Raw genomic sequence first — 16,586 nt, 5'->3', positions numbered from 1 at the left:
GAGGAGGGGGTGAGGTCTCACGCTCGTCAGCACACTTCCTGAGGTACGTTTGGTTTTGTGACTAACATTTATACAGTCAGTAAATGTGGTGTCCCTCACACCTTATTATATTGAGCTGTATGTTAGTCGTTTAAATCAGCTTCCACTGCAGTGGAGTTTTGTGAACAGGGTGTTCTATGCCTGCAGGGTGGGAAGCTGATTTGCGATTAAGCCAGGAAGTGTTTGCTGTTTGTACACCTTTGAGTGGTCTCTCTGTGTGTTGAGTGTGGACTCACATAATGATTTCTTCTTTCACAGACTCGGTTTGTCGCGGCCACCTGGGGGGTGTCGGCGGGGTCCTTGGGTCCGAACAGTTTTCTGGCTCCGGACCGTTAGCGCTGCTGGGAGCGCACCGCAATCCACCACGCCAGACCGCGCACTCTTTTGTTGTTTTCGTATCACTTCACTGTTATGTTTATTAAACTCTGTTATCCTTTGTACCGTGCTCTGCTTATTTCATACTGGGTCCTTCAAACGCTGGTCGGTTCTCCGGGCTGCATCCGACACATAACAGAACACTTCAGAAAACCACTGTCAGTTAACACAGTTCATCGCTACATCTACAAGTGCAAGTTAAAACTCTACCATGCAAAGCGAAAGTCAAACATCAACAACATCCAGAAACGCCGCCGCCTTCTCTGGGCCTGAGCTCATTTGAAATGGACAGACACAAAGTGGAAAAGTGTGCTGTGGTCTGATGAGTCACATTTCAAATTGTTTTTGGAAATCATGGACATCGTGTCCTCTGGACAAAAGAGGAAAAAGACCATCCAGATTGTTACCAGCACAAAGTTCAAAAGTCAGCATCTGTGATGGTATGGGGGTGTGTTAGTGCCCACGGCATGGGCAACTTACACATCTGTGATGACACCATCAATGCTGAAAGGTACATCCAGGTTTTGGAGCAACACATGTTGCCATCCAAGCAACGTCTTTTCAGGGACGTCCCTGCTTATTTCAGCAAGATAATGCCAAGCCACATTCTGCACGTGTTACAACAGCGTGGCTTCATAGTAAAATAGTGCGGTACTAGACTGGCCTGCCTGCAGTCCAGACCTGTCGCCCATTGAAAATGTGTGCGCATTATGAAGCGCAAAATACAACAACGGAGACCCCAGACTTTGAACAAATGAAGTTGTACATCAAGCAAGAATGGGAAAGAATTCCACCTCTAAAGCTTCACAATTAGTGTCCTCAGTTCCCAAACGCTTATTGAGTGTTGTTAGAAGGAAAGGTGATGTAACACAGTGTTAAACATACCACTGTCCCAGCTTTTTGAAATGTGTTGCAGCCATCTATTTCAAAATAAGCAAATATTTGCACTAATACAATAAAGTTTATGTTTGAACATTAAATATCTTGTTTTTGTGGTATATTCAACAGAATATAGGTTGAAGATGATTGCAAATCATTGTATTCTGTTTTTATTACATTTTCACAAAGTCCCAACTTCATTGGAATTAGGGTTGTAGAAATGTGAACCTTTAGGCATATCTAACATAAAACCTCATCCATATGTAGATGTAAGAAGTAGAGATATTGCACCATAACACACTGTCATGTTTGTTCTTTCAAAAAGACAGACAGACCAAGGCAAAGCATCTACCATCTCTCCAGGTTGATTAGTTTAATCAGGTTGAACTGGTCTTGAAAAGTCATTGATAGGCTTGGCACAACTGTTAAATGGAATTAATCGGAATCTGCAGCACGAACGCACACATGTAATCTTCAAAGACCTAAACGGCAGTTGTTCAAAGGGTTTCTGCTGCTCAACACTTGTTGCTCACACTTTAAACCAACCAGTGAAACTGCCACCTGCTGTTAATACGTGTGATGTACTCTTTATATTGTGCAATAGAGGCAGCAGATATGTTGTAGATGTTGTGTGCTGTTTACATCACTGCAAGAGCAATTTTGTGGTTATAAATGGAACTGACTTTGCTGTCGCTCTGTGTTTCTCAAGCGGCAGCCTCCAGTGCTGGAAAAATGAAACAAACACAAAAGTACAAAAACCACACGTTCCTTGAATGACTACTTGAGGCTGGCTGCAAAAGCGAGTTAATTACCATGTTAACCCCCATGTTAAAATGTCCATTTTCACAGCAGAAATAAACATGTTTACAGAATTGGCCAAAAAAGCTGTTTGGTCTCCTCATGACAATTGTACAAGGGTTGAATATTTTATATACAGTAACTTGATGGTTTAAATATTTTAAACCACAAAGTTTAGAATAATTAGGGGCGTAGTCACTCTGAGTGATTCCTAATGTTCCAAGCCCAGGCAGCCGTCTGCTAGTAGTGGTTACTAAATCCTGTGAAGGCGACTTTGTTTGTCCGTTCTGAGTCTATTATTCCAAATATCTGAGATAATATGCCTTGTGACAAGGTTGATTGTACCAACGACAGTCTAACCACGATGTATTCACAAGTCAGGTCTTCGGTCCTTTTCCCTGCCACTGCACAGTGGTGGCACAGCTAACCAAAAAGTTAACTTTGATAACCATTAATCCAATACTGAAAATTTCTCTTTCATGATGATAACCGATAAAAATGCTAAAAAAATTATCTTTATTACAGATAACTGATAACTTATTATTCGGCACGGCCCCCACATCAGATTACACTGTGGCTTCTGATAAACCAGTTTCACTTTTACTTTTCATTGCTGGGTAAATTCAAGGATCACAAACACAAATGAATAAAAAATAAATAAATAAAACCCCAAACACTGTCATCATCTTTCAAAAGCAGTGAAATACAGTATTCAAAGTCACAGTTTATCTTGGTATTATATACACAAACTAAAAAGCCGCTGCTTTTTTCACACGTTTTGAACCCTGCGGCTTAAACAACCAAAATACATCCATTAATGCATTGATTGGCCGAATAAAAGACACGTTAGTAAATATAAATTCTTACCTGTTAGTTTCAGTGGGATTCATCTGAAGAAATAAAGTGTCCTTTTTTTTAAAATCCAAAACAGTGTCTAAACACTGAAGAAAGTCCCTACACTGCGCCATGACAGCTCCTCTCCCCCACGGAGTCTTGGCAATTAAATTATCCTGTCAGCCACAAAGAAAAAAATAAAATAATGGTAAAATTAGTCTGTTTTGTTTATGTTGAGTGGACGGTAGCAGTGTAACTTCCAAAGTGAACCTGAACTACACTACCCACAATGCTCCTTGCGTCGACTGGCCAATCACATCTTGCACTTAATGATGACATCATCAGCAAGCGACTAAAATGTTTGATTTTAGGGTTTACAAACTTTTTGACTATTAAACTTTGCTCACTTTACCAGAAAAAAAATGTTATCGGACTGAAAGTTATCGGAACTAAATTTATCGGAATTGGTCCGATGGTGGTTTTAAAACTTATCTGAAAAGCTAATCCACTAGCAAAAACATTAGCTTTGATAGTTATCTGTTATCGGATTAGCTGAATTGTGCCCACCACTGCCACTGTATCACTTAGACTTGCAACTTTCATAACCATGAATGCCTCACAGGGTTCGATCTGAATCCTTGTCTGATTGTCTGGGACAAAGAGTAAAACTGTTTGGAGAACAGGGTTTCTCTATTATGTTGTCTGAATCTGACAAGTGTAGTTTTTTAGTATGGCTATTTTAGCCACATCTTATAACACAGAAGTTAACCGGAAAACCAGAGGGACGTCATTGTTTCACGACACTTGACTGACAATCTGCATTGTGATTTGCTGAGAAACCTGAAATGCATTATGGAAAATGTAGTTGTAGTGTGGTTAGCTGGAAGAAAGCAGTGATTTACAATGGATTTAATGCTGCGTACAAAACCCTCAGAAGCTCGGAATGACCCGACATAAAAATCGCTACTTCCAGAGAAGTGCCTTCAGGAGATTACCTCGGAAACAAATATGGATGAACTACCTAGTCTGTCACAGTAGTGCTAGGCTAACGTTATCTTTTGGGATAAATTAAATCGTCAAAGATGTTTTGACTGATGTGTGGTGCTGCTAAATTAACTAATACACATATAGTATATCCAGAAAGTATTCACAGCTCTTCACTTTTTCCACATTTGAAAATGTAATAGCCGTATACCGAAATGGATGAAATCATTTTTTTTTCCCCTCAACAGGTGCATCAACACAGTATTTTCAACATTAGTAACATCGTTGTCTAACCAGTTACGAACACAGCTGCCTTGGCTCTGATGTCAACTCTGATACCTCGGGTTGCTCAATATCCTCACAAGTTTCCGAGTGAAAATTCCAGCCCGACTGAGCACTTAAGGCATTTTTCCCTGAGCTACACATTGGAATCTCCGGCCTTTCCAGAGTTTTGAACCTACCATAATCATTCCTCTAATTTTTCTCAAAGACATTTAGCTAAGATGATGGCGCCAGTATATATACACACACCACACACACATACACACACACATATATATACACACACACACACACATATGGATGATTCTTTAACTACTGGCACTATTGGCCTGTAAATGTAATTTCCACCACACCATTGCCTTATAATATAAAGCGCCTTGGGCAACTGTTTTGTTGTGATTTGGCGCTATATACATGTACTCTGATGTCACTGTTTATCTCCATAGAAACTACCCAAACAATCTTTCATACAAACTGTTTAAAGGGACATTACAGTGTTGTGGTGAGAATTACGGCAATAGTGTGGGACAACTACATTTTGTTTAAAAAAAATCACAACAGTTGTATGACAATTGAATACCCCAATTATGTTTGATTATTTTACTGATATTTTATTCAGAGATATTTTAAAACATTAGAAAAAACGTTTCTTTACCATTCACTTTTTATCATTGAAGATCAAAAGTCTGGGTGTGGGACAAGCACAAAATGGCAATATTTGCATATAATGATGCTGAAAAAAAGGTGAAAAAGTCATCATAGACTACTAGAACAAATTTCTTAACACACTTTCATTGTAAAGATACTATAAAAGTGTGAAATTTCCCCTTTTTTCTGTTTTTCATACAATATGATCAAAGGACATAATAAGTGCCCGTAGTCTAAGAATCACCCATAAACAAAATGCAGACTTACAAGGTCTAGGGAAGAAAGAAAATACACAAAAAAATTTAACAGAATAAAAAAAGGTATGTACAGTGGCAAAAAATTTTGCTACAAATGAGCTTGTAGCAAAGTAGTAAGCAAAGTAAGTACCAAACCGTAGAGCGTAGTAACAGTGGATATTGGAAATTAATGGATATCACACTCATTTCAGTGTGGCATGTGACTTGGCTATTTTATGTCAGTGGCATTCAAAGCCCTTACAACGGTTGGGTAGAAACTATTTTTCAGTCTATTTTTACTTGCTTCAGTGGCCCTGTACCGTCTGCCTGATGGCAGTAGCTCAAACAGAGAGCGGCCAGGGTGGGATGAGTCTTTTAGGATGGTTTTGGTTCTCCTGAGACAGTAGGAGCCATGAAGGCCCCCCAGTGTGGGTAGAGGGCACCCAGTGATCTTTTCTGCCATTTTGGTAACCCCTTGGAGCTCTTTCCTGTTTGCCACTGTGTCGCTGTCAGACTATGTACAGAGGCAGTATGTGAGGATGCTCTCCATGGTAGAGTAGTAAAAAGACACAAGCAGTCTCTGGTTTATGTTATTTTTCCTGAGGATTCTCAGAAAGTGGAGTCGTTGCTGTGCCTTCTTTATCAAATGTGTGGTGTTCCAGTCCAAGGTCAGTTTCTCCTCTATGTGGACTCCCCAGAAACGGAAAACCCTGACCATTTTTACACAGGTCCCACTAATGAAAATGGGATGAAAGAAGATTTTATTTCTCCTAGTCTATAATTAGCTCCCTGGTTTTGGATGTGTTCAGGAGCAGGTTATTTTCTCTACACCACACCATCAGCTGTTCCACCTCATCCCGCTAAGCGGATTCATCTCCTCCAGTGATACAGTCTACCACTGTTATGTCATCTGCATACTTAATGATGGTGTTACTGGTGTGGATGGGGGTGCAGTCAGAGGTATAGAAGGTGAACAGCAGTTGTCTCAGCATGCAGCCTTGAGGAGAACCGGTGCTGGGTGTGAGAGCTGTGGATATGTGGGGGCTAATCCTGACCTTCTCTGAGTGATGTGATCTGACAGAAAGTTCTTAATCCAAAAATGTGGAATGAGGTAGTCTGAGGTTTAGCAGTTTCCTCACAGGCCCATGGGGAAGGACAGTGGAACGATAATCCATGACGAGAAGATGGGCATAGTTACCTTGTTGCTCTAGGTGGGCCAGGGTAGTGTGGAGGGCAGTGGTCATGGCATCCTCTGTTTACTTGTTGACCTTGCAAGCAAACTGGTATGGGTCAGAAGTGGGGGATAGGAATGTCGTGATGTGACTCCTAAAGAGTTCTTCAAAACACTTCATCACCACCGGTGTGAGTGCAACATGCCTGTAGTCATTGAAGCTGGATATGGGGCATTTCTTGGGTAGAGGGACTACGGTGGAGGTCTTCAGACATGACGGGACAGCAGACTGTGTCAGGGACCGGTTGAAGATTTTGGTGAAAATCCCAGCAAGCTGGTCTGCACAGTCTTTCAGCACCCATCTGGAGATGCCATCAGGGCCAGTTGCTTTACGTGGATTGACACCCCTCAGCGTGCACCTCATTTTGTGTTCTCCCACCGTGAAGTTGCTCCCGGCTGCTGGCAGCAACATGGCTGCTACTGGTGCCACAGTCTCGAAGCAAGCAAAGCAAGATTGAACTCTTCTGCCAATGCATCATCACCCTCAGGCATCTAATGCCGGGTTTGTAGTTGGTGAGGTGCTGGACCGCCATCCATGCCTGTCTGCTGTTGTTGCCATCCAGGTGGTCATCGATCATCCTTCTGAAGTCCTCCTTGGCCTTCCTGATGCCTCTCACCATACATCCCATCTACCACAGGCAGGTGCATTAGCATGTTTATGCTCATAAATACAATGACAGGAACCTTGTGCAACATTTTGGCTCAATGCTTTAACTGACAGGCTTTGATAACACTGTCAAAGCTCAATCTTACCTGACCATCGTGGGCATCATTTTTACCTGAGGCCAAAATATAGCCATCAGGTATTACGATGAGTTTGAGTGTATCCATCCATCCATCCATCCATCTGTCTGTCTCTCTGTGCTCAGCATAACTCCATTCCTATTACTGCCAGGGTCTTCAAATACACAGAGAACATTTTTGGGACACAGACCTTGGACAAGTTCACAGATGGCTAATCTTGACCTGTTTTAAGTGGTCAAAAGGTCACATCATTTCCTATTTTTATGCTATCCTATTCTGCTTTCCTCAGTCCAGTGAAAAATCGTGACAGAAATTTGTCGAGCTCTTCATCTGACAGCGTTTCTACTTCAGCTAGAGATGTCTCAGTGAATACCGCAAATGCCTCCAGACGGCTTATGGATTTGTTTTTGTGTGCGTGTTAGATGAATGAGCACCGTTAATAAGCTTGTTCAACTCATTGTCTATCACCAAAACAAACTCTCCCATGGTTGTTCTTAAACTAAGCGCCATTGTCACGTCAAATGTTGTGGGAGTGCTAGTGTGAGCGCACGGTGCGTCAATGCTTGATTGCTGCATGCACGCAAAGGCAAAATGTCGAGTTTTTACATTAAGGTCATCGCAGTGTGCAATGGTGCAAAATGTATGGAACCAAAATTGCAAATGGGACAAATGATCAATATCACATGACATGATCTATTTAGGTGTTATATAATTTGAATCAATGGAACTTTTCGTTTTAGAAGTTAAACGCTTATGGGTGATTTTGTGTATTTTCTTTTTCTTCCCTAGACCTTGTAAGTCTGCATGTTGTTTATGGGTGATTCTTAGACTACGGGCACTTATTATGTCCTTTGATCATATTGTATGAAAAACAGAAAAAAGGGGAAATTTCACACTTTTATAGTTATCTTTACAATGAAAGTGTGTTAAGAAATCTGTTCTAGTAGTCTATGATGACTTTTTCACCTTTTTTCAGCATCATTATATGCAAATATTGCCGTTTTGTGCTTGTCCCACACCCAGACTTTTGATCTTCAATGATAAAAATGAATGGTAAAGAAACATTTTTTCTAATGTTTTAAAATATCTCTGAATAAAATATCAGTAAAATAATCAAAACATAATTGGGGTATTCAATGACATACAACTGTTTTGATTTTTTTAAACAAAATGTAGTTGTCCCACACTATTGCCGTAATTTCCACCACAACACTGTAATGTCCCTTTAAACAGTTTGTATGAAAGATTGTTTGGGTAGTTTCTATGGAGATAAACAGTGACATCAGAGCACATGTATATAGCGCCAAATCACAACAAACAGTTGCCCCAACGCGCTTTATATTGTAAGGCAATGGTGTGGTGGAAATTACATTTACAAGGCCAATAGTGCCCGTAGTTAAAGAATCACCCATATACACATATACACACATACACATATACATACACATATATACACACATATATACACACACACATATATACACACACACACATATACACACACACACACACATATATATATATATATATATATATATATACACACACATATACACGAGGTCTATTAGAAAAGAAACCGACCTTTTTATTTTTTTTAAAAACTATATGGATTTAAATCACGCGCGATTACGTCAGACAAGCTTGAACCCTCGTGCGCATGCGTGAGTTTTTTCACGCCTGTCGGTTGCATCATTCGCCTGTGGGCAGGCTTTGAGTGAGCACTGGTCCACCTCCCTCATCGGAATTCCTTTGTCTGACTTCTTCCTGAGAGACTGGCGCTTTGCTTGATCAAAATTTTTTCTGAAACTGTAAGGCACATCCAAGTGGACACCATTCGAGAAATTCAGATGGTTTTCGATGGCTTTCAGTCGAGTGAGTATCCAAGAAATTGTTTAACAGCTGGGCATGTTCAAATTTGTCCTGTAATGCTTCCAACAGAGGTGTTTTGCTGTGGCGCCATGCGATGAGCGGCTGGGTGGCGACGCGCGAATCCGTCCGCACGTCTTTCATTACAAAATCTCCTTTAACAGTGGAATGTCCGGATAAACTGCTGATCCCGACCTCTTCTGGAACTTCTCTGTTATCTCACGACATCCTGGGTCAACAGAGGCTTAAATTTGGAAGTTTTCAGCTCGAAACAGGCTGACAACGGCGGCTCGGGGCGCGTATATACGAGGTCTGTTAGAAAAGTATCCAACCTTTTTATTTTTTGCAAAATCCATATGGATTTAAATCACGTGTGATTGCATCAGCCAAGCTTGAACCTTCGTGCGCATGAGTGAGTTTTTTCACACCTGTCGGTTGCGTCATTCGCCTGTGAGCACGCTTTGTGGGAGGAGTAGTCCAACCCCCTTGGCGGACTTTCATTGTCAGGAAAATGGCTGAGCGACTGCCGCTTTGCTGCATCAAATTTTTCCAGAAACTGTGAGAGACAGCCAGGTGGACACCATTCAGAAAATTCAGATGGCTTTCAGGGCCGATTTTATGGGCATCACACAGATTAAGGAGTGTTACAGACGGTTTAAAAACGGCGCACAATGGCAGAGGGCGCGCTGCGCTCCGAGCGGCGATCGACAGGCTGAAATGACCAGATCATTTCCAAAGTGAAGGCTGTGTTGATCCGGGACGTCGTCTGACTACCAGAGAAATGGCAAGAGAGGTGGACATAGCACTTTTTTGGCACATTACACTGTTACAAGAGATTTTGTAATGAAAGATGTGCGGCAGAATTCATGCGTCAGAATGAAACCGCGTAATGGCGCAGAACTAAAAGCACCTCCGTGTTAGAAGTCTCACGGGACATGCCCAGCTCTTCCACCATTCGGAAGATTCAGACAGCTTTGGGTGGCTTTTCAGTCGAGTGAGTATCCGAGAAATTGTCGAAGATCTGGGCATGTCATATGTCCTGTGAGACCAACACGGAGGTGCTTTCGTTCCGCGCCATTAGCAGCTCCGTGGTGAATTCCTCCGCTCCTATTTTCATGACAAAATCTCCTTTAACAGTGGAATGTGCCGGAAAAGTGCTGATGTCCACCTTTTCTGCCATTTCTGTGGTAGTCAGACAACGTCCCGGATCAACACAGCATTCAGTTTGTAAATGATCTGGTCGTTTCAGCCTGTCGATCGCCGCTCGGAGCGCGGCGCGCCCTCCGCCATTGTGCCCCGTCTTTAAACCGTCTGTAACACTCCTTAATCTCTGTGATGCCCGTAAAATCGTCCCTGAAAGCCATCTGAATTTTCTGAATGGTGTCCACCTGGCTGTCTCTCACAGTTTCTGGAAAAATTTGATGCAGCGCTGCTCCAGTCATTCCGACATTATCCACACAATGAAAATCCGACGAGGGGGGAGGAGTGGTCAAATCCTGCGATATCACTCAGGGCTCAAACGAGACTGTGATGCCAAGTTTCGTGAGTGAATTTGTAAACTTTAATCATGTAATCACAAATGGAAATAATACATTTAGGGTGTAATCAAATGTTATTTGTTATATTGTGTAGGACACTACAGTAAGAGTAAGACACTGAGAGAAGTCAAGACTCACTGCATATCTGCCCAACAAAGTATTATAATTAAATTGAAATACACAAATACAAATGAAGTGAAAATAAAATAATACATTTGCATTCTGACAGGTGACAAAAAATTATAGTCAGTAATCAGTCACTTTTGTTTGAATTCTCATTCTTGGACAAAGCTTTGTGCTTTGATTTTTAATATATTTACATATACAAATTGGACTAAAACCTTGTGATAATTATGCGCTGATCACTTGGCTTTTGACTTGCTTGGTTGTTTGGGCTACATCTTGGGCTTTCAGACTTTCTGCTTTGTCAGTTTGATGGTGAATAAATTGTAATTTTTGAGTTTTCATTTGTGGAAAATGTGTCAGGAATGCACCGTAGCTACATGTGCATGTATTTATTGAGTGGTTTATCAATTCTGTCTGAATTTTCAGAAATTTTCAGAAAAAGTTGTAAAGTGTTAAATGCAAGAAGGTATTATCTGGTTGATTGCACCATTTACATCTAAATTCTCAACATTTTCCAGGGAGAGCATGCTCCCAGGACCCCCTAGATGGGCTTTGCACCAATGCCACTACTTACACTTCCATTCAGACCTGAAAAATACAAAAAAGAACTAAATCTCTGGTCTAAATTGGTCCTCCAGATTTTCTGTTGAGTGAAATTTTGGTATTATTTAATTGGCATCTCAGCACCATTAGCAGTGATTATGTTAGCAACACTGACTGAGCCATAGCTAATTAGACAGTGTGCCAGTTTTTAATCCTCGCTCACAAGGCATCCAGCCTAAGTACCACCACAAATTCCACAAAACCATGTGTTAATCAGACAGTCCAACCAAAGTTAGCCTGTTAGCCTTAGCTAGCTTGCTAACTCAGACATAGGTGAGCATGTTCAAACTTCATTTGTCCGTCCCAGGTCTTTACCCATTTAAAGATTAGCTAGGAGTTATATGGAGTCAGACACTGCCAAGATGGCACCGTATTTGGTACCTGTTATATGTACGCTCCACGGTGTTTTTCATTCAGCTACATTTTCTCATATTTCTTCTGCTTAGTCACCCTTTCATTACTGCAGTTGTGAGGGCTGATATGTCTAAGTCTCTTTATTGACCCCTTACCCATGTTTATTAAAACTTTATACATTTTAATGAGGAGAATAAATGCACATTTGTAGTAAAAAAAAAAACTGTCGGAGTGATGCATTCAGGGAGCTCTTTGTACACTACTGCGCCTTGATACATATTTACTACATAGAAGTCTCCAGTTGCTGTATTATCATTCCATCTGAAAACAAACAGCCTTTTGAACAATTTTCTGTTTGACATACGTTTGTGTTTTAAACGCTGGAATGTGTGAATAGGAAGAAGAGGGAGACAAAAGTAAGGGCATGAGAGGAATGATGTGAGGTAGGGTGAGAGGTGTGGTAAGGAAAAGAAGGCAAGAAAGGAAGAAGAAATAGAAAAAGGAGACGAGAAGATTGGGGTGTAGCTGCCTTATAGAGTCCCATTAATCAGTATCACTCTGCAGGCCTTGGGTTGTCTTTATATGTGAACACACACACGCACACACTTCTGTGTCCCCTATTATTAAATGTCCCGTTGTGAAAGTGTCAGACCACAAAGTGCCTAATTGGCTATTTGGCCAGTGAATCCATCATGCTGCCACAGATTGAGGACCCTACAGGCTGCTGCCGAAAACACGCTCCACTGTAACTAGACCCTATCATAAGCGCTGAACTTGGGTGTGCGACAGAACTCGTCTAATGGACGATATTATGTGGGAGTGTAACAACCGAATCCAAAAGCTGATGATGCAACATTATTTTCCTTCAGCAAAGTCATGAATCGTATGAAGTCACTTTTTCTTTTTTGGTTAAAGACTCAATTCAGTACAAGTTGAGTTATAAGTTAACTAAAGATTTTTTCTCAGCAAGACTTGGAGAGGAGGGATGGGGCAGTATTTTTTACAAGTAATTTTAACACCCCCCAATTTATTCTCTATTTATCTATTACAGAATTCAGCTTTAATCATTATTGCTAGAAATCTTAGACAAAAAGAACTTTCACTTTAATTCTTTAAGGTTACTGGACTAATACTTTAATCTATTCTCTTTGATTTTATTCTCTCTGATTCATTGATATTCATGTTTACTGTTACCTGTCTTTTGTGTGTAATTTTGTTATAAATTTGATTGCAAAACAAAGTCTGCATGAAGGACTTCAAATGATTTTGTCTGTTTTATGTCTGTTTTTAATTATGTATTTGAATTTTTTTTTATTCATTTTTAATTATTTATTTAAATTTTGTGTTAAATTGTTTCATGTGAGGCACCTTGAGATGGCTTTTGCTGTGATTTGGCACATTATAAGCTAATTAAATTAAATGTGTTTGTCTTTTAACCAAGTATTTCCACTTAGTTTGGGGAGTCCACCTCTTATAGTTCTGCTGGACAAAACTTTAGCCCATTAAATATTTACATTTGTAAGACATCGGGCATTACAAAAACAAATTTTGGGCAATTGTTTTGATTAAATGATTGGCATTTGGCCTATGTCTAAAACAGGTTAACCCGGGCAGAAAGAACGGGAAGCAATCCCACAACATTCTTGCTGTGAGGCACCAGTGCAACCACTGTGCCACCCCGTTTGAATACAATACATTCAAAGTCCACACACTGGTGCAGCGTGCATCCGCCAGCATCATGGAACAACCCTGGGTCCTGGATGGTAAACCATCCAGACAACGATCCATCCCCATCCCTTGAATGTAACCCACCTGTCTGTTTGTAATCCTCAACACTGAGGACAGCAGTGTGCTGGATCATGCCCAGAGAAATGCATACACACTCACCAAAAATGGACAGGATTTCCATCTAGTAAATATATGTAGCCCCAACTCAAAAAAGTACATCCATGCAAGATAATTTAATTTAATTAAGTTGGGACTACATATATTTTTAGACGGCAATCCAATCAAGTGAGTCAGTTTTTGGGGTGCATGCCTAAAATGTTCTCGTGACTTGATCCTACTATCACACATTGGGATTTAAGTGGCAGGAAATAACGGTGTAAAGCCGGGAGCTGGGTGCTGGGTTCAAAAAATGTGCACAAATAATCACTAAAAATGATGTACTGGCTGCACACCCCATGCGGCTGAGTTCGAAATGCTTAGTAGTACCGAAGCATAATGTGGCATAACGTGTCACCTACGCCTTAAGCAATGGGTGTGTCATAGTAAATTTAATTTGTTGAAGGCATTTTCCATGGTGCCAGAATGTTCCCACTATAGATTGAGCAAGTAATAAAGGTGAGTGAACATCTTGTATATCTGGTGATTCCATATTTTTTTCCCGGAAGTTGTATTACTTCTTCACCTCAAGTATTTGGGTGAGCCGTGTGCGTTCGATGTGGATAAAGACACGTGTTTACGTCTTTATGGTTTAAGCCGGCAGCCATCAGGTGGTTAAACCAGCAGCTGTCTACAGAGATTTCATTAACAGAAGGATTAACGTTGAGACAGTGAGTCGTGACCACAAAACCTAAATCTCCAAATCAGTTGTATTTTACTTGCAGGCTCGAGTCCACGGGGCTGACTGTTAAAGTTTGGCAGGTGGCCGTGATATCAGTGAGATAATAAAGCATGTTGTGTGCAGTTCTGTGTGCATCTGCATCGCTTACAGCCCTCCTCTTCATTATGTCAGAGACTATTCCGTTTTACATACCAGCATTCAGATAAACTGTTTTGTCAACTGTGAGCTCTTAACCTTAACTGCTTTTCATCACCATGCACCGTGCCAACAGCAGTAGCCTGCTGTTACCACACTTTGAGTCACTCTCCCCCCCCCCCACACACACACACACACACGGACAGAGTGCTGTTTCGCTTTTCATCTTGCTGGTGTACATCATTAGTGCTCCCTCATGTTCCTCCTCCGGCAGTCTCCTTCTGCCGGAAAAGTCAAATTTTCATCCCTCTCTTTCTGTCCATCCCCAACTTATTAAAACCAAATTAACAAATTGGTGACCAATAAGCTTCTCTCGCCTGATCCTCTGCAATAACATACTTTTCCCCTTGTGTCTGATCTGCAATTCCTAAATGCAAAAACATCAAGGCATCATCTCTTTCAGAGCATGGTTTCAGTTTTGTGCAGCTACAAGTCAATTACAGTGCAAAAATATGATGGAACTGCTCACTGTGCAGCTCATATTCCAGGCGCAGAGATAACAACCGCCAGTTTCTGGAAAAGCTTGGGGCCACTGTGACACGGTGGCTAAGTCCGTTTGTATTTATTCACCCATACTGGCTTGTGGCACAGCCTGGACGACATTCACAGGGATGTGCTTCTCATGATTCAAAGTCCCAGCATGCCTTGCAGCACATGGGACGGTCAGATGGGCCCATAAATTGGCACATATGCTCATGGTGTCACTCACGAAAGCCTGAAGCAAAATGTAGTCAGTCCATTTTAGGAAAATGTATTTTAGGCTTTAAAATAAAAGATGACAGTGTCCAGACCACTGGAGGGTTTGTTTATAGGGGTCTTATTTAAACCTGAAAATACAAAGCTCAGAAACTGCTCAGTCATCTGTTGCTGCTAATTTTAGCAGGAGAGCTGGGACAACCAAGCCTGGCACTCCATTCATGTTTCATTTACATTTACCATCATATAGGGCTGCAGCTACAGAATTCAATTTTCATTTATATAGCACCAAATTACAACAAGGTTGCCTCAAGGCGCTTCACACAAGTAAGGTCTAACCTTACCAACCGCCAGAGCATTCAGTGGTAAGGAAAAACTCCCTCTGAGGAAGAAACCTCAAGCAGACCAGACTCCAAGCGGTGGCCCTCTGCTTGGGCCATGCTACAGGCACAAATTACAAAACAATTCACAAAACGAACATACAGGAAATGTTGCCCGTGCACAGGACGGTTTCTGGAACAAATACTACACCCATCTCTGGATGGAGCCACACCTCATACAGAGAGAGGAAAAAAACAGAAATCAAGCATCAGAAAGACAACAATACAGTGTAATTTGTCAGCATGAAGCAACAAGAAAAACAGAAAGAAATACTAAGGTGATCGTCGGCCACTAGCCCTAAGCTTCACTAAAAGACCCAGACTTTAGATAAGTTGAGGCCGTGGCACACTCTGTTTCCTAATAAAATAAATTAAGAGTAAAAAGCATAGAAACATACTGTGCCAGTATGTTAGTCATATGAAAGGGAAAATAAGTGCGTCTTAAGTCTGGACTTGAAAGTCTCCACAGAATCTGACTGTTTTATTGACACAGGGAGATCCACAGAACAGGGGCACGATAAGAGAAAGCTCTGTGACCCATAGACTTTTTATTCACCATAGGGACACAAAGTAGTCCTGCACCTTGAGAACGCAAAGCCCGGGCCGGTACGTAGGGTTTAATTAGGTCAGGTAGGTAGGGAGGTTGCCAGTCTGTGAACATTTCTATAGTTTAGTAGCAGAACCTTAAAATTTGATCTCACTTTGACAGGACGCCAGTGAAGGAATGCCAAAATGGGTGTAATGTGGTCAAACATTCTGCTTCGTATCAAAGTCTGGCTGCAGCATTTGAACCAATTGGAGAGTCCTAATGCTGGACCTGCGGTAAACCAGAAAATAGAACGTTGCAGTAGTCCAATCTAGGAGAGGCAAACACATGAATCAGGGTCTCAGCATCAGCCATAGACAGGATGGACGAATCTTTGCTATATTTCGCAGTTGTAGAATATTTCTGAAACTGAGTATTCTAGCAATTATTTAATCAATAATCGAGTAATCGATAAACAGTAGTTTTGCATTTTTAAACAACATCAATAGTCCAGGGCTCTTCATAAGCAATGGCACAATGTTGCTGCACCATCACGCAGATTGTCAAATTTAGTGTATCCCTTTCTGTTTTCCTGGGTAATTATTTTTTCACATCTTTACAAGTTTTGGATGTTTCACGGACCGTAAGCGCAGGTGGTCGGTGGAATATAGTCAGTCAGGCTGCAC

General features: G+C 41.2%; 1 protein-coding gene across 1 annotated transcript in view; it reads left to right on the top strand.

Moving 5' to 3' along the window:
- Positions 1–16,586, top strand: part of LOC117530861 (protocadherin-15-like) — a 520,141-nt gene that overhangs the window by 257,270 nt on the left and 246,285 nt on the right.

The sequence above is a fragment of the Thalassophryne amazonica genome, chromosome 18 (genome assembly GCF_902500255.1).
Source record: "Thalassophryne amazonica chromosome 18, fThaAma1.1, whole genome shotgun sequence".
NCBI classification, from domain to species: Eukaryota; Metazoa; Chordata; class Actinopteri; order Batrachoidiformes; family Batrachoididae; genus Thalassophryne; species Thalassophryne amazonica.
The sequence above is the reverse complement of the archived record's forward strand: the minus strand, read 5'-3'. Positions and strand labels throughout refer to the sequence as shown.